The sequence below is a fragment of the Panthera uncia genome (genome assembly GCF_023721935.1).
Source record: "Panthera uncia isolate 11264 chromosome A1 unlocalized genomic scaffold, Puncia_PCG_1.0 HiC_scaffold_17, whole genome shotgun sequence".
Classification (NCBI taxonomy): domain Eukaryota; kingdom Metazoa; phylum Chordata; class Mammalia; order Carnivora; family Felidae; genus Panthera; species Panthera uncia.
The window spans coordinates 34,684,659-34,708,264 of NW_026057577.1; the positions used below are offsets into that span (position 1 = coordinate 34,684,659).

General features: G+C 43.2%; 1 protein-coding gene across 5 annotated transcripts in view; it reads left to right on the forward strand.

Moving 5' to 3' along the window:
• Positions 1-23,606, forward strand: part of ARHGAP26 (Rho GTPase activating protein 26) — a 424,192-nt gene that overhangs the window by 14,544 nt on the left and 386,042 nt on the right. Inside the window, exon 1 of one of the 5 annotated variants that reach the window (XM_049649402.1) lies at positions 6,855-11,386. The exons of the other annotated variants lie outside the window; for them this stretch is intronic. The gene's annotated coding sequence lies outside the window, so the exon portion shown is untranslated. Of the gene's footprint in view, positions 1-6,854; positions 11,387-23,606 lie in introns of those variants that run through there. 5 annotated transcript variants of the gene reach the window in all.

Here is a 23,606-nt window from a genome sequence, read left to right on the forward strand (position 1 = left end):
TCTGTATGTAGCATTGGTTCTGGGATTAAAAGCCACAACAAAATCTTTCCCTAAAATGAGACACAGCTGTAACTAGGAACCACTTGAATGTAGGGCCCCAGAGAACTCGTTTGCATTACTAGTGAGGGTGCCATTCAGTTTTTTGTGCAGTGTGTGCATTATTCAGGAAGTTTGGCAGGTATTAGGTATTAAAGGAGGATAGTCTCCTACCTTTGACTGGAGAACACGACTTTGGGCCAGTATATGCACTTGTCTGTCAGCAAGGCTTCTCTGCGCTATGGAATTTCTGGAGAGTGGTGAGGGAGGAGAGTGTTTTATCCGACTTCTCTCTTGCAGTTTCCTCTTCCTTCAGGTCAGCCCTTTTCTCTCTGGAGGATAGGATTGTGCCACCTGTCCTGGGTGGTGTCTGTTTCAGTGCCTGTGACACAGCTCATGTTGGGGTGGAACGTTCTTGCTGGCAGGGTTTCTGAGACGGGGCTGGCACAATCAGTGTCATCCAAGTGCTCAGCATCTTGAGAGGAGGCCGAGGAAACACAGACAGTCCACAGTACAATTAGTTCAAAAAGTCCTGGAGGAAAGAGGCAAGAACTTCGGAAAAGGCAGGTGAAGGCTTATCAAGTCCAAGGAGCCAGTGTTCCTAGTGATAAGTCAATTAAAACCACCTCTGTTCTTTTTACCCGACCTTTACCACTGTTTATTTACTTTGAAAAAGTCTATTAAAAAGTACATTCATTTCAAAAGGGAACTTTATAGCATTCCAAAATGACACGTTGGATGTAGTTAGCAATATTTTTTTCTAAAACATCTTCACATAGTTATTAAATCATGATCATTAAATTGAAAATTATTTGTCATTGTATCACCTAAAATGCTCCCATATTTTACCAGTGATTTGAGCTTTACTCTGCTTAACACTGTCCCAAGGCAGAAATGTGTGAGAAAATGGATACCATCTGCTCATGGTGCCTGGAAGGAAGGGGAGGGGAGGTGAGGACGTGCTTCCCAGACCAGGTACAGGTGTCAGGGGAGGTGGCATTGTGCCGGGGAAAATACAAAGCAAGCGGCAGGGAGAACACTTTGCTGAAAATCTGATTCACTCAATGTAATCATTGTTTGAATATTCAAACAAGCTGATTAATATAATGCAAAATTCCATGGCATTTTCCCAAGGAGACAGGCTGGTGTGGGCGAAGAGGAGAACACGTTGTCAACAGTGGACCAAGGACGGAGGAGTCCGGGTGTTTCCAATTTCTATGTTAGGTCCTCGGGGTATGGCTGAACTGTGTATTCTAGAACTGTGGTGTGTGATAGGGGCTATGGGGCTAAGTAAGGTTTGTCCTTACTAAGTTGGTCCCATGGAACATATAGGTAGAGGCACCTACAAGGCAGTGGGAAGCACAGGTCTGATATTCTGGGAAGAGATGGTGGGTTACTGGTTTGGGTCTCACCAGGTGCTATTAGAAACCCGGGCAGTGGTTCTCGGCCTTAGCTGCCCATTGAAATCACCTGAGGATCCAGGACTCATCCCGGGAGATGCTGATATAGTTTGGGTTGCCAGCTGAGCGTAGGGAATTTTCAAAGCTTCCCAGGTGATTCTAATGTGCCGGAAAGGCGGAGAACCACTGGCTTGGAATAAGACAAGAGAGCAGAGGCGAAAATCACGGTGGGTAGCAACATTCAGCAGAACAGGTAGGTGGGAGAGGGTTGGAGAGATCTTTGCTCTGATGACAGGGTGTTTTATTTTGCCCACTTTGGGTGAGGGCTTGCCCAAAGGCCCTTGGATTTGACATTGGAAGTGAAACTGCAGAATGCCTATGTGCAGGAGTGATAGATATCCTCCTTATAATATTGTGAGGAGTAAACGAGAGAATTGTATCACGCTTTGCAGAGTAAACTGGCACATGGTAAGTGCCCTATCATTGGCATGTGCCACTGGTGACTTTTCTATAGACTGTTCTTGTTCTGAGGTGGTGGTTCTTAAACACGAATTTGTGTAAAAATTTCCTTAACTAAGGGAAGGATTCCTGGTCTTTCCCAAGGATATTCAGATATGTGAGCTCTAGGGTAAGGTCTGGAAATCTGCATTCCTCGCAGGGCCCCCAGGTGATTTGCATGGAGGGGGTCCTTGGAATTGGTCAGGAGAAGATTTTACATAAACCTTGTTTCAAATCCTCTGTCCCCTTTTAATGCACATAGCTTTGCTAGCTAGCGTCATGTTGGGACCTCTCAGGTTTCTGGAAGGAGCCAGTATGGCAGGTCGAGGAACCGAGGAACCGTTTGAGGGGGTACAAGTTCTAGTGACTTCAGAACGTCTCAGCATGTGGCTTCATGCCTGGGGTCTAGTTGTTTGATGAGCTTGGCTTGTGAGTCTGGACACTCCTGTAGCGTTGGTGGGTGGGGGGAGGTGAGGAAGCTCCTGAAAGGAAACGTTATGTTCATGGGCAATCACAGGACAAACGTTTTTTCCCACAGTGAGTCTTGGGCGCTCTTGTAGGGGGTTAAAGTCATTTGGGGCAGAGCCTGTAATTATGTTGCACATTTTCTTCTTTAAAAACATTCAGGAAGCATAATGAGCTGGCTGAGCTGTTAGACTGCTCCAGGGGACTCGAGTCTGGGGTAGCTTAGGAGGGAGACTGGCTTGAGGGCTCTGGAGGGTGAGGTGCAAACCCAGATCACTGATCTCTTCCCCTCTGGTCTGGAAGGTGTGCCCTTGGGGCAACTCATTTCTGGCAACAGCTTTTTCCTTATCTCTCTTTCGATCTCAGCTGGCTCTCAGCAGAGGGGAGGGTGACAGCACACCACAGCCATGCTGGTGAGACCCCTGGGCCTCACTGTGAGGAGCCCAGGGCTGCTTTTACTCTCTTGTTTGCTGCTTCTGTGGACTGCTCTCCTAAAGGCAGGGCTTTCTTGCGTTTTTATCTGACGAGTGCACTGAGATGTGTGCCATACATGCTGCTGTGGGCTGCTTATTCAGCAGATCACCAGCCTCACAACTCCTGCTGTGTGCAATATGGAGGCCTCTGCACCTGCAGCCTTGCCCTGCTCCTGCCGCGCCCCAATGCCTCTGGCTTCCTGGCCTGGCCTTGGAGGCTGCAGACAGCTTTGCCTGCTGAGGTCCCTGGGCCCTCTGACCGAAGTCGCCTTGAGCTCAGCCTGCAGGGTCAGCAAGCTACCATGTTGCCAGGTCCGTTTAGAGCAACAAGATGGTTCTCTCTCTGGAAAGAAATCCTGTTTCCTCTTTACAGAGCCAGCATGTGTGTAATCAGTTCCTCAGCAGGGAAGCTCTGCTCCACTGCATAGAAAATTGGAGTGGAACCCAGAGCTTTTGGCCTCAGTGCCTTTTGGGATATGACTTTGGCTTGCTACTCATCTCCCCCACCTCTTCTGGCCAGCATAACTTCACACTACACCGCAGTGAAAAGAGAAAAACAGGGCTTGGGGCTTTTGTGCTTGGGGCAGCACAGAGTTCAAGCATGAAGATGATCACCAGCTGAGGATAACTTCAAATTGGCTTGTTTCCACAAATCTGGGTTCTGAATGTTGGGATCTAATCTCTCCTCTCTCCTTCAATCTGGACAACTGAGTCTCTTTAAGAAAGAAGAATGAAATGTTTTTCGATGGTTATCTGAAATGAGAACCTTGTGAAATGTTAAGAGGGAGAAGGATGAGTCATGTCTTTTAATGTGACACCTCAAGCAGTCCTATTACTGAGCTCCCCAAATGTGCTACCATTGGGGTTAGGCAGTGGTGGGTGGAGACCTTGGAGGTCCTTTCTTAGGATTTTTTTTTTTTTAAAGCAGCTTTGTTGAGATAAAATTCACACACTACACAATTCACTTATCTCAGTGTACAGTTCTCAGTGTATAGTTCATGGCTTTTAGTATATTCACAGAATTTTTCATCCATCTCCACGATTAATTTTAGAACATTTCACCATCCCCCAAAGACAGCCAGCCGTACTCCTTAGCCATCATCCCCTCTCCTTCCCATCCCCCTAGCCTTAGGCACCCACTTCCTTAGGATTTTAAAGTGTGGTGCTGTCCTGTCAGCCTTGTTTCTTGATCTTGTTCAGCCACATATCCTTTTCCTTTGGTGCGTCCAGACATCTTGCAGCTCCCAGGAATGCTGTGATTTCAATGCCAGGATGTTTGGATCTGGCAGTCAGTTTTTCTCTCTTCTGCTTTGAATAGATTTGCTAGTGCAGCAGGGCTAAATCACATTCATTCATGAGCGCATACAGGTCTCTGGTTTGGGAGTTCTTTCATCATGTGTCATGGCTCTGATCTTGCCCCGAAGAGGGCAATTTCCTGGTGACAGTGGGAAGGAAGAACCCAACACCCAGTAGTAGGTAGGTGCATTGTTTTGAGCAAAAGAGTGGAACTTTTGTTTCTACAGAGGGGAAAAAAAAATTCCGATACTCCTCTGATTGGCATAGTTGGATTTGCAGAGTTTTCGGGTTTAACCGTTTTTGGAGCTATTGACAAATAGGTGTCTTACGTGCTGAAATAGTGAAGGTTTGGGTGTTGAAGGTTTTAACCTGGAAGTACTGCACTTCTTAATTACCAAAGTGCTTGTATTCTAAGACATTCCAGCCCAAATGTAGATAACATGTTTTCACCCTCTGTGTTTTCACTCTCATTTGCTTCCTTCCTTTTCATTTTCTCTTTCTCCCTCTCATTCTTTGATTATCCGCCATTCTTCCATCCTCATGGTGGCCTTGCCAAAGCATCAACGAAGTGACAGATCTCCCTATCTGGGTGATGGGAAAAACAAAGTCTTTTGTAAATGTGAATGACCTGAAAATGGTATGTGGAGTTTAGGAATTATAGCTAAAGAGATCATCAGATTTAAGGTGACTGTGAATGTATAGAAACAGAAAGAAGTATGAACTGGGAATGGTCCCATTTTATAAAAATACACTGTCTGGGGTGTTCTTTGTTGATACACATCCTGTGTTAGGTTTCAAAGGTGAAAGGACACACTCAGAGCCAGGGTGGGTACAGAATGTCCTGCTCACTGGTTGAGCCATGTGGACAGCATTTAGGTACTTATTTTCTGCTTGTCTAATGGGATCTGATAAAAGCCTCAAGTTCCCATTTTTATCATTGGGGTAGAGGGTGCTATGAAAATTGTCTTTAACAAAAGTAGGTCAGTGACTTAGATTTGAAGAAGATAAATTTGGGGACACCGAATGAGAACATGTTATTTGGGTTAGTTGAACAGTTCCAGGTATAATTATGTATGTATAATGCCAATTAGGGACCTAGAATCCTATTTGGGGTAGGTCAGAGAACTGAGTGATACCCGAGTCTTGGTAGGTGTTCCGTCTAGAATTTCCAGAAATAATATATTTTGGACAAATTTTGCAGAGACCTGGACACCATGGTTTACATCTCCCTCCCTTGAGCCAACTCCTTAGTTCACAAAGCCATTAACAGCAAAAAAAAAAAAAAAAAAAGCAGGATGCCCCTTTACCTTCTTGTGAGGCATGTATTCTCTAGTCTTTCTAGTCATGAAAAAAAAAATTAACCAGTTGAAAGTCAAACTTTCTTTCTGATATTATAGGTAATACATATTCATTAGCAAAAATGTAGAAATTACAGATGAATAAAAGAAGAAAATGCAAATCATACCAATAGTCTGGTTAGAGATCCTCATTTTGGCTTTATAACCTGTACTACTCACTAGAACTGCTTTCTAAGATTGTTTTAGTGGCCACATAATATTCCAGGGTTGCTGTGTCAAGACTTGTTGAAATAGGGGCACCTGGGTGGCTCAGTTGGTTGAGCGTCGGACTTCAGCTCAAGTCATGACCTCATGGTTCGTGAGTTCGAGCCCCACGTCGGGCTCTGTGCTGATAGCTCAGAGCCTGGAGCCTGCTTCAGGTTCTGTGTATCCCTCTCTCTCTGCCCCTTCCCTGCTCGCACTCTGTGTGTCTCTCTCTCAACAATAAATAAACATTTAAAAAAAAAAAAGACTTCTTGAAATAATCGCTTACTTTTGGACAGCACTTTCTCTCTTTTTCATGATTGTTGACTAGTCTGTCATGGTTGTCGTTACAGACATGCCATGATTATCCCTGTAAGATAAATTTGCATTGGTTGTTCTTTTGTTTTTTTCCATATCTTTAAGATTCACCTCCTGTCTGCTTGTTCCCTTCCTTCTCTTGCTAGAGGAGCAGAGCCTTGGGGACAAAGAGTAGGTGTCTTTTTGGAGTGCCACAGAAGGAAGAGTCCCACATCTTGAAAGCATGGTGTTAAATTTATTTGAACCACAATAATAGTAATAGTATATCTAGCACCACTGAACTTTCACAACAGTGTCATGAGATACGTGCTACTATCCCCAGTTACAGAGCAGAACACTGAGGCATGGAAAGTGAAAGTAATTCAGACAACTCAAAAGTGTTGCAACCAGGATTGGAACCCTTTTACTCTTAATGGTGGTATACTGCTGACTATGGAATCTGAGCTTAGTCCCTTAAATCTTCTGTTTCCTCATTTATAAAATGGGAATAGTAGTGCTCACTTGAGAGCATTTTAAGAGTTAAAGGAGGTAGTGTGAAAAGCTCCTGGCACAAATCACAGCAGCCAGCTATTCTAATGACTAATTTTTTTCACCTTTTGTTGGATAGGACCCATACAGAAATTAAAAAAAATTGTCCTTGCACTGTCTCTGCATACAGTTTCTGGGTTTCTCACTGGGGATGAATTATATTAGTTATCTTTAGAAATTAGACTGATCTTGTACCCTGGCCACTATTTTATATATATATATATATATATATATATATACACGTATATGTATATATATATGTGTGTATATATATATATATATATATATACACATATATGTATATATATACACACTTCATTTAAAGTTTATTTATTTTTAGAGGGAGCACGGAGGAGGGGCAGAAGGAGAGGGAGACAGCGAGAATCCCAAGCAGGCTCTGCGCTGTCATTACAGAGCCCGATGTGGGGCCTGAACCCAAGAAACATGAGATCATGTCCTGAGCTGAAGTTGGATGCTCAACTGACTGAGCCACCCAGGCACCCTGGCCAGTATTATATTGACCTTAATCCAGATGTCTTGGTTTTAAACATGTCAATCACAACATTCCATATCTTCTTCAGGACTGGGATGCTGACTTGTCAAAAGCCATTATAAAAATAACATGTCACATGAGGGCCCCTCCCTGCCCAAATCCAGCCTCACCACCCAGGGGTGCGTGCCATCAGTTTCTTGAGCACACAGCTAACTTCTAACAGGGAGTTCTTCCTTGACTATAACATAAGTATGTCTTACAGTACTCAACAAAAAATTATCTTTTATATAAATATTGGTGTGAAGTGGAAGACGGTGAGTTCCATTCTCTGGTCATCGGTTAGCCCTGTTTGCAACTCTAATAGTTTTGTTGCCCCCACTTCACCCTATCACTGGTGCCTCTCAGCTGACTTGAACACTTGGCCAGTTCTGAACAAGGGAAGTCTTCTCTCTCCTTACATCTGTTGAATTTCTGAAATCATTTTAGTCCTAACAACCCACAAGGAGCCTGTTGTCCTAGAAAAGAATCCAGGATTGGAGATTGGTAGGGTATTTTGTTTATTTATTTATTATTTTTTACATTTTTATTTATTTTTGAAAGAGAGAGTGTGAGCGGGGGAGGAACAGAGAGAGAGGGAGACACAGAACCTGAAGCAGGCTCCAGGCTCCGAGCTGTCAGCACAGAGCCCGATACGGGGCTTGAACTCACGAATCGTGAGATCATGACCTGAGCCAAAGTCGGACGCTTAACCGACTGAGCCACCCAGTGCCCGTGTTTATTTATTTTTTAATTTTTAAGTTAATTTGAGAGCCTGTGTATGAGTGGGGGAGGGGCAGAAGGAGTGAGAGAGAGAGGGTGAGGGTGAGAGAGAGTCCCAAACAAGCTCCACGCTGCCAGTACAGAGCCTAATGCAGAGCTCGAACTCAAGAAGCCATGAGATCATGACCTGAGTCAAAACCAAGAGTGGGACGCTTAACCAACTGAGCCACCCAGGCACCCCTATTTTGTTTCCTTCCAGTAGGAGTAAAGATGTGGTTTTGACTGCATTAGCTCAGTCAACAAATACTTAGTGGACACCATCTGTGCTCTAGGGCGTTGTTACAGGTGCTGGGGACATAGCTCCCAAGGAGACAAAGTTCTTAGGCTTGTGCAGTTGATATTTTATAGGGCAGACAAATTAAACAAGCAAACAAACTGACAGGATACTTTGAGATAAAAGCACCACGATAGACATAAAAAGAGACTGACAGTGATGGATAGTGGAGGGTGGAGGCAAGGGTAGCTTATGTCTTCAGAGAATGCTTCTCTGAGGTGCTGAATGAATTTATATTCTGGGCCAACTTGGTGACCCCTGGTTGCTATCACCTGGGAGAGACTCTTTGCTGGATCATATTCTTTCCCTTCTATTTTCATGGGCAGAACCTTTTTTACCTTTTGTAGTCATGACCACCCAGAGCCTTAGTGAGCTTGGTGAGGTAGGATCTACTCCCCCATATGGCAGGTAGACTGGAGTTTTAAAAACCTAAACCTTATCAAGTCTGTCTTAACGTAAATTTCCCAGTGGCTTCCCTTGTCATTCAGAATATAATTTTAACTCCTTTGACCATGGCTTATGTATGATCGACTTCTATCTTGTCAGTTTCTTTTCTGACTGTTGTCCTTTTCCCTCTCTGTGCTTAAGCTTTCCAGGCATAGGATTTTCCATTGCTGTTCCTTTGGAGTGTGTTTGCTTTAGATCATTATGACCTTTAACATAAAGGTTATCTGCTGCTTCTCCTCCTTGAGGTCTTCTGAGAGCAGTCCTCTTACCACCTGACCTAAAGTCTTAAGTCGCTGTTCCTTCCCTCCCCACTTTATACCTTTACCTGTTTCACTCTTCCTAGTACTTGGAACCCTCTAAATTCCCTGGTACAAGTTGAGGAAATGATACCAAATGTCTTCAAAGAGCCCAACTTGACACTTGACCTGTTCTGAAAGTGCCTCTGAGTGTTCATGGCCTCAAGCATCCCTTGGCTATCTTTAGATTTTATTCTGTTTTATAGATTTCACCTTGGACAAATCAGGTCTGACAGCTCTAATTGGATAGTTATCCAGTTTTCCTTTTGGGTGGCCCAAGAAATGGAGTTAAAAAAAGCAAGTATCAGGGTGCCTGGGTGGCTCAGTCAGTTAAATGTCCGACCTCGGCTCAGGTCAGGATCTCACCGTTCATGGGTTCAAGCCCTGAGTCAGGCTCTGTGCTGACAGCTCAGAGCCTGGAGCCTGTTTCCAATTCTGTGTCTCCTTCTCTCTCTGCCCCTTCCCTGCTCACACTCTGTCTCTCTCTCAAGAAATAAACATTAAAACAAAAAAGTTAAAAAAAAAAAAAAAAGCAAGCATCAGGGTCACCTGAATGACTCCTTCAGTTGAGTGTCTGACTTTGGCTCAAGTCATGATCTCGTTCGTGGTTCATGAGTTCGAGCCCCACGTAGGGACTGTCAGCCCAGAGTCTGCTTAGGCTCTTGTGTCCCCCTCTCTCTCTGCCCCTTCCCTGCTTGTGCTCTCTCTGTCTCAAAAATAAATACATCTTAAGAAGCAGGACAAAACAAACAAAAACATCAGAACTAAGAGTTGATTAATGCTGTCACCAGCCTCCTTCTGCCTGTGCTCTTTTTCTTGGATCTCTTTTTCTGTCCCTTTACCTCTACTTTTTTCAGGTGGAGGAAAGGAAAAACAAATTTTCTGTTTCTAACTCTGGGTCATAAGTAGCACCGAGGTGGAGGTCTTGATCCCCTTGGTGGGTAGTTGTTTAATCTACTACGAATTGATTCCTTCCCCAATCTTCACACTTAGAAGAAATGGACTTATAACTCTTCAAACAACAAGGTTATTTGCTTATGTTGTTTCCTTTAAAAACAGATTTTGAACGTTAGAGTATGTGTTCTCTGTACTCATTTAAAGGTGTTAAGTTTTAATACCTATTTTAGTTATAGTGGTACATGTGGGAACATACCCATTATAAGCCTCAGAATTAATTACTAAAGACTTACTTTTCATTGTGCTCTAAAAAGATTAAAATAAGAAAAACATTTTTCTCCTTTTGTTTATATTGCAGGCCTCTGTGTATTATTTGCTGACAGCATTTCCATGCTGGAACCATATCTCTTGTTTTTCCAGTGGACACCCCCAAGGCATAATTTCTATACAAGATTTTTCTGAAAGTCTGCAGTGATTTTTTATAAGATTTAATATCAGTTTATTTGGATAGGTCTATGTGGATAAATGGATCTTAACAGGAATTCAGCCAACAAAAGACCATGCTTCCCATACAGTGTCTTAACCTTTTAGGACTAGAGTCTCGCTAAGTAGAATTTAGGCATGAGAGTCAGTCTCTTGTCTCTGTTGTGTCCTGAAAGCTAATCATTCTTAGATGTTTAATTTAGGAGCGGGCAGAGAGCGAGAAGGAACAGCATCACGTCTATCTTTGTACACGCAGATGACCTGTTTGGCGCGTCTACACACTAGAGACTCATTGACCCACATCTTCTCTTCCTCCTGCCGTGTACAGGCCCTTTCGGGATCTGGTACCACAGTTATTATTAAAATGTGTTGCCAAATGCGGAAATCTCCATCCCTGCTGACTTCCAGTTGTAGGAAATTAGCTCATGACCTAGAATCCTTGGAGGTGGCAGTGGAGTAAGAAAGGTTATGGAGGAGTCAAGAAAATCCTCAACCTGAAATACAGGCTGGCCTGAGTTTTCTTGACTATATACAAGACCTTTTACTCCTTGGTGATTTCTACTTTCTTAATAAATAGTAAAGTTTAAGTTATTTCTGTGTCAGAACCTTGACTCTGTTTTCCTATCAAGCTGTTTTTGAAAGCATTTTTTTATCTGTTTTGGGGGAACATCCACGGCTTATGTTCACTGAGGGCAAAAGTTAGAGGAACTTGAACCAGTGTGGGAGAGACAGAAACTCATGGGAGAGCCCCTGAAGACAGCAGGTGCTCTGTTGGCTGTTTGCTGTCAGCTTTGTAGAACAGCACGAGCCCACCCCTGCCCTTGAGTCACAGGGCCATAAACAGGACATACTGCGTGACCTGGAGGTCTGACTTTCATTCCTCTGCTTGTCCACTGGAATGACCAGGCTGAGGCCAGTTGCCAAGCAACCCTGGACATAATAGAAGCACGAGAGTTCCTCCACCGACTGTTACATTCCTTCTGCCTTTTTTCTCTTTTTTCTCTTCGCTGAGGGGCTTGAGGCAAACTACTTTTGGGTGGGAGGAGAAAAAGCATACTTCCTGGAAATACTGATTGTGAGAGTCTTACCTCTTTAAGTCTCACTGGTCACAGCTCTAATCAGGTAACTTGGTGTTACAGTGGAAGGCCCTGGCATCTGTTAGAAAGCCCCACGTTCCTGGATCAGCTGGGGGTAAGAGAGTTGAGCTCCCTTTGGCCTCAGCATGGATGAGGAGTCTTGGTGAGGTGCTCTACCAACAATGCAACTTACCTTAATGCCCGCTTTTCAGTTAGTTTCAGGAAGGCACATTTGTAGACACTGCTTCGACGCAGGCAGACGGGCTGCTTTCTGTCATGAAGGAGGGAAGACTCAGTCTAAGCTGCTTACACAGATAGGGAATTTATTTTGATAGGTAGCAAGAAAGCCCAAGGGATGCTCTGACTTCAGGCTGGTCTGAGTCCCGTGGCTCACACAATGTCTGCAGGTCCTCCCTGTACAGGGAGGTCTTCCCACCTCTCTTCACTCTGCTCTGCTTTAAGCTGGTGCCATTCTCAGACAGCCTCTTCCCTGTGGTTGGCAAGATGACTTGGGGCCAAGAGTTTGAAGTGAAGCCCTGAGCATGGTTCTCATTGGCTTTTTTTTGAGTCACATGCTCGTCCTTGAGATAATCCTTGCAGCTTGCCTGGCCTGAACCCAGAGTGGAGTCAACAACAGCATATGAAATAAATGTTCCAAAAGTCACGGAAGGATGCTTTCCCAGAGGAATATTAGGGTGCTATAAATACAGAAGAAGGGGGGATAGCTGCCAGGCGGCCAAGGCAACAAAATTCCTCCACATTGGCTTAAGCAAATTGAACAGGGTCATCCAGGGAAGAAAAAGGGCTCTGCCTCCCAAATAGCTCCTGGTTCTTCTCCACATTTGGATAAGTTAACTTGGGCTGTCACAGTTTGTTGTGGGTTTTTGTTAATTTTTTTTTGCCTTTTTTTTTTTTTAGGGTATGTTTAAATAAAGTTACCTTGGAAATTCACATTTGGAGATGCTGAAACAAGGGATAGTTTTGAAGCTTTGGGGCCCACTAGGATTGGGCATTCTGGGGGCAGCCTGAGAATAGTGTTTGGGAGCCAAGTGCCTAGTGAGGGATGGGGTGTCAGGCGGGTGTCAGGGTGAGAGGGGGACTACCCCAGCTGGGTCAGATTAAACAAATAAATGCAGAACAACGTATGAGAACTGTTGAGTAATACAGCAAGTCTGTAACCCCCAGCTGATGCCTGCTTGTCTTACAGCCCAGCCAGTATGAAAGCTAGTTCTCCGTTTTCCACAGCCTGACTCTTTCACCTTAGGATACTTAGGGTCTGGGAAACAGTACATCCATTGGAACTTGTTTTGCATCTGCCCATGTCTAGTAGAGCAGATTAGACTACAGGTGTTGGAAAACAACTTCTTTCAAGGGCCAGACGGTAAATATTTTAGGGCGCAGGCCGCAGAGGGTCTGTGTTACAGATGCTATTTTTTTGCCTTTGTTTTTACAACCCGTGAATAACGTAAAAACCATTCTTAGCTCATAGGTCATTCAAAAAGAAACCAAGGGTTGCATTTTGCTGAGCCCCCAGTGTGGGTTCTGGAGTCAGATAATCCTATGTTCCAGTCTTGTCTGTGTTGCCTGTGAACTGTGTGGGCATTTTCACCTTTCAGAGACTCCTTTCTACCAGTTTTCTGTTCTGTAGAGTGAGTCCGATCAACATACTCCCCTCATTGGGTTATTACAAGGATTGCTGAGAAAGTATTGGCTCTTTGGAATCAAAACGTTGACCCGTGACCACTGCAGAGCATTTTCTGGGTGGGGGAGGTGGGGCTGAGCTCCAAGAGTCTTTGTGATTTACATTGTTCTTCCTTTTTTGATGCCTTCTTTTTCTTTGTTTCAGGCTACAATTCATCAGGTTTTGGGAAGTTGATGCCAATCTCAGTTTCATTTCTGGTGTGTTCAGGAAGTGACCCACATTTTAATCCATATTTGGCAGTAACCGAAATAAATTGGCTTGGTTCATTATCAAAATGCAGAATATGTATTTGTTTTGCTTCCAGCCTGAAATTCCCTCCATATCCACTTTTTCACTACATTCCAATTTATCAGCCTATCAAGACCTCTTATTAAAGCCAGAAGAAGAATTGTTTTTTCCTGTTTTATCAGAAAAAAATGTTAGAATTGTGGATTTTTGTTTGTTGAGCTTGGCGGATAGATGGAAAAGTTTGGAAGAGGGCTGAATTTCTCCCCCAGGTCTTCGCCCTGCTACCTACAGTTTGTACAGGTAAATTATGATGGAAGGGATAGAAATTCCATCACCTCTGATGTTTGGTAGGTATCCTCCTTGCAAGGTACCTTGTTTGGGTCTTGCTCCATTGTCTCTTTCAAGTGAGATTTCCCCTGACAGTCCTTCTCCCATCCCACTTGATCATTCTGCTTTTATCTGTAGTACTTTTCTCATTCTAACTTACTATGTAATGTGTTTATTGTGGTTTTTTTTTTTTTTGTCTTTCCTTGCTAGAATGAAAACTCTATAAGGGCAAAGTATTTGTCTTTGCTCACTTCTGTATTTCCACTGCCTAGAATGGCATCTGGTGCATAAATAAATATTTGTTGAATGAATGCATGTGTGCTTTGATTCCTATATTGGAACGTTTACTACATCCTATTCTCTCTGGCCTAGAAGTCATGAGACTTGGGTTTGAATATTGACTCTGCCACAAATTGCCTCTGTCTTTGAGCAAATCATTTAATCTCTGAGCACTGTAGTTTTCTTATCTTTAAAATAAGGGGTTAGAGTAAATGATTGCTAAAGTTCCTACTAGGTCTGTAGTTCTGTGATTATAATCTCTGGTTAAAAGAAACGATGTGCTGCTATTAAAATTGCCACAGATATTTCCTAAAAAGTTTGAATTTCATTGGTGGGCAAAGTAGATTGAAAGAGAGTTTCAAAAAAAGTTTTCAGAGGCACCCTCTGCCTTCACTAAAACAGTTCTCAACTATTCTAGTATGGTTGCTTTCAAGAACATTTCCATTAGCCCCTTTAGGATAAAGTCCTGATGCCTTGATAAGGCTTTCTGAGCTCTGCATACTCTGACCCTGACTGCTTGCTCCATTCCTTCGGATTTGTTTCTGATTCATGAATGGATGATGGGTTTCCCAGCTTCAGTCTCCTATTACTGTTCCTTCTACTTGGTGTTCCTGGTGCCTTCCCCATGCCCCTGTGTTTGGCTAACGCCTACTCATACTTTTGGCCTCAACACATAATGGGTCTGGACTTAGGGAAGGATTGGCAACAGGGTCCCAGTTCACTGGGACTTTCACCAGCTGAAGTGTGGAGACTGAAAAGGGCCAGGTTGGCCTGAGAGGTGTGGCTCGTCTGGGTTGGCTGGAGTATCTATGTAGTAAGAAGGCCAGGGCTTTTGGGATTAGATCATGGAAGGCTTGGGTGCCATTGTGAAGAGTCTGTCGTCTTTGTGGATACTGGGAAGCCACTGTAAGGCTTTTTTTTTTTTTTTTATTGTAAGTGTTTTGAGTAGTATAGTGACACAATAAAAGCTTTATGAAATCAACAGCACACATCTACCTTGAATAGCATTGAAAGCATTATTTCCCTAATCCCTAAAGCATACTTGGTGGGGAAGGGATAAATGCTAGGGTTCCTGGTTTGTACATGGGGAAAAGCTGGGACACATAATGATTAAAGGACTTACTTTAGGCGTCACAGAAAAGCAGTATTGAGCCAACAAGTGTTTTTATAATTAGAATGGTGGTCCTCAAGACTCATGAACATTGCAAGTGGCTTCGTTCATTTTTTGAGCAGGTGGCAAGGTGAATAGTTACATTGAATGTTGAGAGGCAGTCCCTCCAAGGTGACTGACTCATGGATGCTTCTGGAGGTTTTGGCAGAGGCTTAGATTCTGTTTAGTAGATGATGGGATGCTTTTGGGGTGATTACAGGTTCCTTCTTTTTATCATAGGAACAGTCACCCTGTGTGGTTGCTCTTTGTGTAGAGTTAGCAAGGTCAAGGAGTAGGAAGATGGTGATTCCTCTCCTGGGTAGTTTAGGAAGATCGCTTTCATAGCAAACCTCATCTGTGATTCTCTTTATTTTAACTTTAAGGTAGGTATTTCGGGTTTGCAGCTTCGTTACAGATTGTGTTTGAAGCTAGGTTTGAAAATGAAAAACTTACTTGGTATAATAGCTAATATCCAAAGACTAGTTACCACTCTGCATTGAATCTGCTTTGCAGACTTTAATGTGCATCCACATTACCTGGGGACCTTGTTAAAATACAGATTCTTAGGTGGGGCTTGAAACTGCATTTCTTACAAGCTCCCCAGTGATATTGATGCTGCTGAGTTGCATGTGCTAGACCTGCCTTTCCCTTCACCTGACCCTTCTTCCTTTCCTCTCTGCCCCAGCCTTTCTCTTTCTTGGCATCTCAGATACCTCTGCAGCCAGCGTGGTCTTTTCAAAATCAAAATGTGATCTTGTCACCTTACTGCTTAAAACCCCTCCTGCCCCCCCCCCCCCATTGTACCCATGTATAATAGTCTGGCCCATTTGCTTTTCCAGTCTCGTCTTGCACCATCTTTGGATTTTCCAGCCATCAGGCCCCTTTTCTGACCCTATGTTGGTCCTGTGCCTCCCACCTTAGAGCTTTGATGCACACAGTTCCTCTGATGCAGTGCTCGCCCACCTTCTTCCCCTAGCTATTCCTCCTTCCAATCTCAGCTCAAGTGTTAATTCCTCTGGAAGCTGCCCTGACTTCCCAGTCTAGTGACCTTTTGCCGTTGCCTCTTCGGCCATTGCCAGCCTCTCTGACACATAGCTGGAGCCAGGCATCAAGGAAACGGGGTTTGGTTGGTGTCTTCCTGGATATTATTTTCTAATTGTTCCCTCAAGTGGAACGTTGTGCATAATATTAGGAAGTTGTAGATTGCCCAAGAGGTGCCTTTCAAAAGCTACTCTGCTTGGAAGGGTGGTGATGGTGAAAGCATACTTGATGGTGTGGAGGAGGAAGGGGATGGGCAAAGTGTTTCCGCCAGGAACGACTCATGTCCTCTGAAGCTGGGTTTGGAGGCTGCTGTTTCATGTGTACATACTTGGTGAATGGTCACGTGTCCCTCTCCCTGCCCCCATGCTTCTCCTTTTTTCTTTTGCTCTTGCTGTTTTATAAAAGCAGAAACTAAACCCCAAAGGAAAGAATTGGCTAGTTCAGGGCTGGAGGAGAAAATAAATCCAGGTCTGATTACAACCCAGGCCTCTTTACCCATTGCTGGTGTACATTTGCTTCTTTTTTTTTTTTTTTTTTTAAATTAATTAATTAATTAATTTATTTATTTATTTTTATTTTTGGGACAGAGAGAGACAGAGCATGAACTGGGGAGGGGCAGAGAGAGAGGGAGACACAGAATCGGGAACAGGCTCCAGGCTCTGAGCCATCAGCCCAGAGCCTGACGCGGGGCTCGAACTCACGGACCGCGAGATCGTGACCTGGCTGAAGTCGGACGCTCAACCGACTGCACCACCCAGGCGCCCCTATTTGCTTCTTGAAGTCCAGTAGCCTCTGACAGCTTCCTGGGTGTACGAACAGCCCTGTTTAAGTGATGCTATCTCTTCACAAACTGGAATGCCTTGAAGAGATGCCCTGAATATGTTTGGCAGAAAATCTAACACACCTCACTAATTTAGACATCTTTCCTGCTATGTTACTTTTTGAGCAGTGAGTACTGTCAAAAGTAACGTCTGTGGGTTTTTTAGAGGCATATTTTAATGGTACCTTTTGTATCCACCCCCACTTTGGAAGTTTGTCCTCTGCATTTTTGAACCTTCTCATAACTTACTACAACTTAGATGGTAAGGTCCACTTAAATTCTAATCTCCATGGGTCTGTGGTTATGTCCTAAATTCTCTGTGTAGTGACTGGCACATAGTAGCCACTCTGCAAATGGTTAAGGAGAAATGTCTTAATTTGTGATATGTTGGGCAGACACCCCTCCCCCCATCTTTCAGCAGTCAAGGCAGTGATACTTTGAGACTGACAATGTTTGTACCTGTGAATTCTTCAGCAGGATTTGTTCCCTGAGCTGTAGGGAGTGACATGAGCCACAGGAGCACATTTGTAATTGGCCTCATGGCTGCTTATTCACTTGCTCGATTCACTGGCTTGATGCAGTGGGATGTGCAGTGTTAAATGGCTTGGTCCATTGGGGCACATCTGAAGGTGGTACCTTGTTATTTTCCTCTTATCCTTAAATGCGAGTTCTGAGAGGGTCCATGCCTATCTTCCCATTGTTTGCTACAGTAATCCAGAGAGTACTGACTTCAGAATAAATAACTATAAAAAATCCTGACTAAGTGGATGAATGATCAATGCATTGATCCTGACTTGAAGGTTGGGGTGCAGAGCTGGGAAGTCCACACAGATTATTCACATCTGTTCTCTGTGACTCATTGGAGTTCCCTCCCTACCACTCTCTTTATTTTGGGCTTCTCTTCCATTAAACTGCCATCAGAGGGCCAACCTCTTTTTCTTTTTTCTTTTTCTCCTCCCCCTCCCCCACCTCCCCCTCCCTTCTCCTCCCTTCTCCCTCCTCCTCCTCTTCTTCCCCCTCCTCCTCCTCATTTGGGTTTCATTTCTAGACTTGCTTTTGATGTTAGCTTAGTAGTATCCCAGCTTTCCATGAGTCTTCTCAGGGACCCAGCGTTGTGTTCTCATGTGCTTTGACTTTCCTAGTTGTATGGTATCTGTTTGCAAGTGGGAAGGGCTTAGCATCCGGGTAGAAGGAAAGTGGGGGCTGTGGTAGAGAGGGATGAAGATGATGCCAGGTTCATTTCTTGTTCCTGTCTAAGCAAGTGTCCAGACCTCCAACTCGTATGGCTCCCGATCCTCCTTGTTGAGGACCATCAGGTCTCTGATGGGACTCTGGGTGGAGAGTGTGTGTTTGTGTGTAGAATACAGTCATCAGCTCACTCTAGGTGCTGCTTCCTGTGTGAGGCATTTTTGATGACAAGATGGGTGGCTGGCTGTGTGGTTTAGTTTGCTGGGGCACAAGGCTGATTGCCTTTTTTTTTTTTTTTTTTTAATTTCATAAAGAGTTTTCTGGACCTAGCTTTGATTGTTTCCTTTGGATTTGAGCTGTGGAATTTCTGTAGAAACCTTTTGAATTGTGTTTTGCATATCATCCAGTTCTGCTTCCTATCATCTTGAAGCTATATCTGTGCTTCTAATGCTGCCCTAGGGAATAGTGATGGTCATAATTAATATCTGCTGATGACGCCCTATGGGCCAGACCTTCTTTAAAACCCTGTACACAATCTCACTGAATCCTCAAAACAGCCTCATAAGGTAGTGATAGTATCACTATCGGCAACATCTCCATTTTATAGGTGAGGAAAGGGACGAGATCCATTTGGAAAGATAATACGTGCCTTTTTTTGTTAAAATCAGTAAACGCAAAACAAAAAACCTAAGCATCCCATTGAAAGAAAGGAATGGGTACCTTGCTTGAATCATAGGCATATTTTCTAGGTTGCCTGCTAAGGTGTAAGATTCAGTACAGGGTCTCCCGTGCCCTTTCTTTTTTAGAACTGTTACCAAGGAGATATATTGCCTTCCAAAAGCAAATACGATGAAGATTTCCCCCTGCTTTTGGCTACTCTTTTGTTTGAAGAATGTCACTGTATCCATCTGTTTTCCTTACAGAGAAGGATGAAAATACCTTATCCTGAACTCTTGGGGTTAGAGTAGCTCAACCTCTCAGGGAAACACTGCATTATTTAAAAATGAATTCGGGGCGCCTGGGTGGCTCAGTCACTTAAGCATCTGACTTCGGCTCAAGTCATAATCTTACGGTTCATGGGTTCGAGCCCTATGTCATACTCTGTGCTGACAGCTCAGAGCCTGGAGCCTGTTTTGGCGTCTGTCTGTCTGTCTCTCTGCCCCTCCCCCATTTGCACTCTGTCTCTCACTCTCAAAAACAAATAAACATTAAAAAAATAAAAATGAATTCACTGCACGCCATTCCTCTTCATCTGTAAGGCCAGCCATTGGCTAGAGTATCTGTATAACCATTTATCTTCTCTCTGGTGAGATGAATGGATATAGATTAGATTTAGTCACCTTGTGGAAAGTGGATAAAACTGGACTGAAAAAAAGAAAACCAAAGAGGATCCTTCCTTTCTTCAATCCCTGGCAGCTCCAGAGGTGATGGGCATTGAGAAAAACTGTACTGTGTTATTGTCTATAGGAATGAGGCTTTTGCTCACAGCAAAGGTCCAGGGAATTTCCTTTTTTTTTTTTTTTTTTTTTTTTTTTTACAGAAATGACTAATTTTCTCAGTTGTAGCCCAGGCCCATTATCATTGGTGATGAAGGATACATAAATGGATGTATTGAAGTTGACATTTTTCGGATCTCCTTTGGTTTTTCTAGCCTTGTTTTCAGAGCGTCCTTTAGTAGAGGTCTACCCAGATAGCAGGATTTAAGTCATCTAAAGTCTGGTCACCTTTTGTTTTTTTTTGTCCTTAGTTTTAGTAGAAAGCCTCATGAGAAGTGAAATTGCTGAGGTCTAGAGCAGGATGGAAGACAGAAAAAGGAATTTTCGTCATCAACTGAAGGGGCTTTAGGTGTTTTGTGGACTGAAGTTTCACAGTTTTATTAAAGAGAAGTAGACATTGAAAAAACGTTTTTTGACAACTTTATTGAGATGTAATTCACATGCCAAGGCATTGGAAATTTGGAATTAGCTCAGGGACACCTGGATAGACAGTAGACTGAGTCTAGGACTCTAGTGAAAGGCCCTTAGACTTCTAATTGGTTCAAATTGGGAGACCTAAACTTGAGTTTGACTCTACCTTTCCTTAGTCCCAGTCCCTCACCTGTTACATAAAGGTAATAGTAAGTGGGCCTACTTCATAGGGCTCATTTGAGGATTCATTGAGCTTACAGAGCATGTAAAGTGCTTATTTAGCAAGTGCTGGCACAACCTTTCAGGAAATGGTGGCTAGTATAGCCAGCTTATATATACAGCTTAAACCAGCTTTTATATACAGGTTCTCATTGAATTTGGGAGACTTCCCTTTCTGGCCTACATTGTGTGTGTGTGGTTAAAGAATAGTTAATTGAATTGAAAATGCCCTGTTTTATATTAGGGAAGTTAAAGAGTTATCTGTGGTACCAATTTAATCTAGAGTTACCAGATAAAATACAGGAGGCCCAGTTAAATTTGAATTCCAGATAAAGAACAAAAATTTGGTAGGGTAAGTCAGTCCCCAAATATTTGTTGGTTACCTTAACCTCAACTGGTTGTTTTATATTTTTATTTGTGAATTCTGGCAACCCCTGTATGATCCCATTGTTTCCTGTTTGGAATCTTTTGGCTACCTTTATGATGGCTACAAACGAGGGAAGGAATTTGTAATAGCATGTAGGGATATGATTTTATTTGCATCTCCCCAGTAGCCCCATCCTTTGCTGTTGCTAGGAGAATCCTGGCCTTCTGTGAGTAGCCCCATCATGCAGTAAAACACTGGTTGCATAGCAGCCAAACATCTTTGTTGAGAAATATGCCAGAAGGAAATCTCTCTGATGGCACCTCCTCTACTTTGTAGTATTGCTGGGTTTCTGCTGAGGAGGATGCTGGGAATGGAATCATAACTAAGAGTCTGGCTGTGATCTTTGTTTTTCACATTGGGGCTCCACAGACAGGGACTCTGTGGCATCCAGGGAACTGTGGTCTCAGGCTTCAGTATATTTGGAAGCCTCACCTGTGCAGGATTCCAGTGGTGAACATCCCTTGTGTGCAGGTCTGGGGAACAAATGAACACTAAAGAAATGAAAATGCTGCTCCTCTATACTTGAGGCATGTATAATTTCAGAGAGAGATAGGATCAGCATGTATCAATAATTGCAATAATTTACTGAATGCTTCCTTTGTGTCTTTGCTTCAACACTGGCAGGTGCTTTCTATGCATTGTTATAGTAGTCCTCATAGCAGCTCCGTGAGCAAGATCCCATGATTATTCCCATTTCCACATTAGGAAATTGAAGCTTAGAATAATGGGTTGGACTGTAGAGCCACACCCAGGTTGGTATGGCTCAGTTGGTTAAGCATCCAACTTTGGCTCAGTTCATGATCTTGCAGTTTGTGAGCTCGAGCCCTGCTATGGGCTCTGTGCACTCTCTCGCTTGCTTGCATTCCCCCCCCCACCCCCCCCCGCCTCCACCTTGAGGGATTCTCTCTCCCTTGCTCATCCATGTGCACTCTCTCTCTGTCAAAAGCCTGTTTTGTCTTGTCTCTTGCATTAAAAATTGCATGTAGGGGTGCCTGGGTGGCTCAGTCGGTTGAGCGTCCGACTTCAGCTCAGGTCATGATCTCATGGTCTGTGAGTTCGAGCCCCGCATCGGGCTCTGTGCTGATAGCTCAGAGCCTGGATCCTGCTTCAGATTCTGTGTCTCCCTCTCTCTCTGACCCTCCCCTGTTCATGCTCTATCTCTCTCTGTCTCAAAAATAAATTAAAAAAAATTAAAAAAATAAAAAAATTGCATGTATAGGTGAATCACATTAAATTACCAATATTTTACTATTTTTGACCTACAAAAAGACAATTGCATATGGAGTTCAACCTAATCCAAAGAGTTAGGTGGTATATATATGTATGAACATGCACACAACACAATTCACTGTTGTTACATGTGACTTGTGTATTACACATAACTTGTGGAAGCTGACCGGGGTGAATGAAATATGTGGACCTAGTTAAGGCTTATCAGAGAGGCTTCTGGGAAATTAGTTTTCATTTATTGACTTGTTCACTCACCCACTCACTCAGTGGCTCACTCATTGAATAGAAGCTCACTGAATTCTGCCAACCATCATAGTAAGCATCACTTTTAGCTGTTTTTTTTAAACTTTTTATTATGAAAAATTTTCTCCTGCCCATTTGTAGTCAATCTTTCCCTCAGTCCTAGGCAACTATTGATGTTTTCCTGCACGCTGGCCATTTCTGACATTTCCTAGAAATGCAGTTATACAATATGTGGTCTTCTCTGTCTGGCTTCTTTGACTTAGCTAGTATTTTTCAGGTTCATCCATATTGTAGCATGTGTCCCAAGTTGATTCCTTTCTGTTACTAAGTGGTATTCCACTCAGCATAGTTACACTACATTTTGTGTTTCTCTTTACCAGTTAATAGATATTTGAGTCATTTCTGCTTTTTGGCTCTTATGTACATCAATAATACAAATATTCTATACAAGCTTTTGTGTGGATGTATATTTTCATTTCTCTTAGGTAATTACGAGTGAAGTTGTGGGGTCATGGCAAATTTATGGCAAAATTATTTTTAACCTGAGCAGATTTTTGAGGGAGGAGAGTGAAAAATGGGTTTGTACAAAGAGTCAAACGTGGAAATGAGGTTTGGGTTAGTCAGCTCAACAGTGGTGACCTGGAGTTCAAGTACCAGAACCCAGAAAGGTGAGCTAGGCAGATTTTAAATTCGACAAGTGAAGAAGAGTATCTGGAGTTAACCAGAGGGATCCTGATGACTGGGAAGGCTGATGCTGCTTCTCTTTTTATTTGGCAGCGTGGTCAAGAAGCTTCTCTTTGCACTGTGGCTCGTGGACACAGGCATTAGAATGCCATTTCATGGTCTTCAAGAAAGTAGCCATGCCTCCTTCTGGAGCATCAGTTCTCAAATGCTGAGTCCCAGTTTCTGCTGACAAAAAACACGGACAGTATAAATAATGAGTTTTTCATAAAGCTAAATTTATCTATGTAGCGGTCTGTGTCTTATTCTGAGAGTGTATCTTTCTTACTATTTTGGAATAGGTAAGACTGTTCTTTTTATATTAAATGTAGTGAAATGAATTTTTTAAATGGCTGTGCTTGCCAGAGTAAAAGTATTGGCAACCTAGTGTGCATGTGCATGTGTGTCTGTCTGTGTGTGTGTCTATGTCTGTGTTTAGTTTAAGTTGGTTGTTTAGATTCCCAAATCTGGGAACCACTGTTCCAGAGAACATTTTGGGAAGGAGGCTTTTGGAATCCTTGGTGGCCGTTGTATTTTGTCTTCTTCCTGGTTTTCTTAACAGAAATGTAGGCAACTGCAGTGATGCCTGGATGAGATCAACATATAAGGTTAGTAAAACCAAGAAAAGACTATCACAAGCACACCACCCCGTTACTCAGACATCTGCCTCTGTGTAAATATATGCAGCCAATGGGCACTTGCCATTTTTGGTTGCTTTGGTAGTGTGAGGAAGAGTATTTATTTTGAGACAGACAGTGCAAGTGGGGGATGGGCAGAGAGAGGGA